The sequence below is a fragment of the Oncorhynchus kisutch genome, linkage group LG8 (genome assembly GCF_002021735.2).
Source record: "Oncorhynchus kisutch isolate 150728-3 linkage group LG8, Okis_V2, whole genome shotgun sequence".
NCBI classification, from domain to species: Eukaryota; Metazoa; Chordata; class Actinopteri; order Salmoniformes; family Salmonidae; genus Oncorhynchus; species Oncorhynchus kisutch.
In genome coordinates, this window is record NC_034181.2 from 43415951 (window position 1) to 43419485 (window position 3535).

Below are 3535 nucleotides of genomic sequence, written 5' to 3' on the forward strand. Positions count from 1 at the left end.
AATGAGTAAGGAGAGGACAAGAGAAGGTAGGAATAAAGCCCTGCACTGACACTGTCATTAGATAAAAAGCAACCTTTAATTTCCCCTGGACTTGTAAAGATTGCTGCCCTTCAAGGAAGGAGGTCGACACAGTCAGCTCTGGGGAAGCGAGAGTAAGGATCCTTTATTAAAGCAGTCAGACACTAACAAACGACTGCAATAAACTCCACACCGCACTGTATGAATTGATCAGAGGGGGAAAAGGTCTCTGTGTGCCTTTTTCGTCTCTGACAGAGAAAACGAAAGGTTCATTGGTGATTCAAAGTGAGAAACACCTTGTTTCGGATTCTCTAGTTGGTTCTGAACAAAGGAATCCACAGAGAGCTGCTTGCCACAAAGGGAGCAATTGATATATTTTTGTTCAAATGAGGGAGCTATCCTCCTGTATGTACGTTGCAAGTTACACCTCAAAAAAGATTTGAGATCAATGTACCCTACCTGATTCTAATATTAACCATTTGGAGTTACACATCTTAACTTTACTCATTCATCATACTTTGCCTCTGGTGAGGGGATACAATAGATAATAGGACCAGGTTTAGGCTGATGGTGCAGTTGATCAAAGCAGTAAAGATAAATAAATTATTTGAATTACAACTGCAAATTAATGCTAATCAAGTTAGTATTTTTTTCTTTGCCACACCTATCTGTTGAGAAGCCAAAGCCCGTAGACACTAGGGGTGAATGACTAATTGAAAACCATCCTTAAAGAAAATGAATAGCCAACATCGACGACAAGTCAACTTTGCTTGCTTATTCGGTCTGAGGTTGTTCATTTTGTACTTTTATAGCACATTGTACATACAGACACATTGATATGCAACAATGCACATGCTTAAACACATTCAGGTCTCACATGTGTCCTGGTCAATTTGGCAAGTTGTCTCTTACAGGTGTACTCCTGCCTACCTAGAGAGTAGGTCAGATACCTGGCAGTGTGGTGCCAGAACAACAATATCTTCCTCAACATCAGCAAGATCAAGGAGCTGATTATGGACAACAGGAAAGGGGATAGGGGGTGCACATCCCCATCCACATCGATGGGGTCGCAGTGGAGAGGGTCAAGACCTTCAAGTTCCATATTTTACCATATTTTTTAAACAGGAGTTAGCATTTAGCAGTCACTTTTTCTAAACCTGAAAAGGGACAACTTCTAAATGTTACGCAGCAAAAACAGCGAAATATATCAAAATCCAATTTTTGTCATCAAATTGTGGGTTTATTACTATACATCAATCATGACATATTTGACAAATATCCACTTTTTAGATCAGATTTGCTGGATGTTACACTTAATTAACCCCTTTTTTAGGGAAGGCACAAAACTACCTACATACTTCCATTCCTTTTTCAAACCAGTACCGTGTACCTTCAGTCGAGTATCGTGACACTTGTGGGGGTCGTAGAGTGAAAGTCTCCCTTTCCACAGTGGGGTCACATTAGTTTGTAGCCCAAACAGTTCGGATGCTACAGCCGTATTCATGAGAAGCCCAATTTTTGGGATGTCTCATGGTCTCACAAACATCACTATAGCTCGGCTACCTTCCACCGGAAGGCCATCATAGGCGGATGTGTTGGATTGAGACGCAGCCCATGCAATAACACGCATATTGTATCTATCGCTTAACGCATTCTGATGGGGATTTTTTATTATGTTACTTATTTTGACGCACCAGTGCACTAGGGTGATTTATACAGGATGCACAACCCCCACCTAGCATCAACCAATCATGTCAATATAGAGCTATACGGAGCTCTCCGCATTGTACAAAAATTGGGGAGGTGCACGACATCGTCATAATGAGCTTGATTTGGCCTCTGCAAGCCTCTGTAGGCTCCGTACTTCATCACACCCTCTGTACGGAGTCTGTGGACCTAATTTCTGGATCAAACATAAATTGGCTTTAAGTGTGCTTGCAGTGTGAGTGACCATCTCCCTCCTTCTCCATGGGCACACCTTCCTCAACTATATGCACTTTTGTAATTGTTCTTGAAAGCTGATATTGAATCTAACTATTGGATCGCTTGTTGTTTGAGCAATAGTGGAGAACGCTCCAATTATTTGTTATTTATGGTGATATTGAGAGCATTGCTGCTTGCTGCTACAAAATAAAACTGTCTATTGCAATCTCACCTTGTAATTTACATGCTCCACCACTGATTTGAAAGTGCCTGTGCTTTTTTATTATATTTTTTTATCCGAGGACTTCACCTTGTTATAAAGGTGGCATAGTGGCTGCAACCTTCTCCCTGTCACAATAAGAACGGCATTCATGTCCGCTTTGGTTTCTGGATATTTTCGATCATCTCATTGCCACCCGGTTCATGATGTATTCTTTATATTTTTTTATTTCAAAAGTACTGTCTGCTTACAGCTCTTTCATTACTGTTGGATAGTCTTCTGACTGAAGATACCTTTTTCAGGCCTGACTTAATGATCCATGAGGGCAATTTTCTGGTGCAAAATTGACATACTGTACCTTGAGTAGGCAAGTCCTTCAGTAAAATATGTAGTTTATTCCAGAAATTGGAAAAGCTGCCTGTCAACTTGACTTGTAGCATTGTGCACATTTGGCATTGTGGGTCAATTCTGCCAAATCCACTAGCCTAGCGTATTGGCATATCTGGTAGAGGACAGCAGCTGGCACATAATTGTCCCACTATAACAGCTTTGGAGATTTTGGTTTGAGTGACCCACAGTGCCTCCTGTTTCTCCTGTGATGTGGCCATCTGTGCCGAACACTATCCTGTCTCCTCTCAGTCCCTGGATTTGGGAGAAAAACGAACAAAAAGGTTATTTCCCAGAGGGCTCTAGAACAGGGATGGACAACTGGCGGCCCGGGGTCGCATGCCCTTCTGTTGTAGGCCGCGGATCAATTTCCCAAAAATGACCTCAGTCGGGGTTTCAAATTACTTTTGAAAGATAGAATAGTAGAACTCGTAAGGTGCAATTTCAAAATGTGGTTGTGTATAGTTATTTTTCTCCCGACCGGGGGACCCCATTGAGTTTGTTAATCACTCTCACTCGATATCATATTAACACCTGCAAACATGTCTCTAAAATGCTCAAATGTTTTGCTCACAAGGTGCCCCAACAAAATGTAGTTTAGAGTCCCCAAAAGCTAGGGGTATGGACTTCATGTGTGGGTATGGATGTGGGTACGCAGACCAGTGAGCCACAGTGATCCCTCATGATGTGTTCAGATTTTTGAGGCCCTCATCAAAGTTGCCCATCCCTGCTCTAGAACATTCTCACGACACAGTAACACCTGCATAAAACAATCACAGTTACAGAGACAGTGGTGATTGTTTGAACACAGGCCTACATTCAGAGGAAGACTGTAGGAATCCATTAGTCATAGACCGCTGAGAAAAATGTAAATATACTTTACAAAAGATCATGTAGGCCTACAATACATCTACATATATGATTCAGTCAAAAAGTATGGACGTGGTTGAATCTATGGTTGGCTAGCAATGGAATGGCCTTACTGAA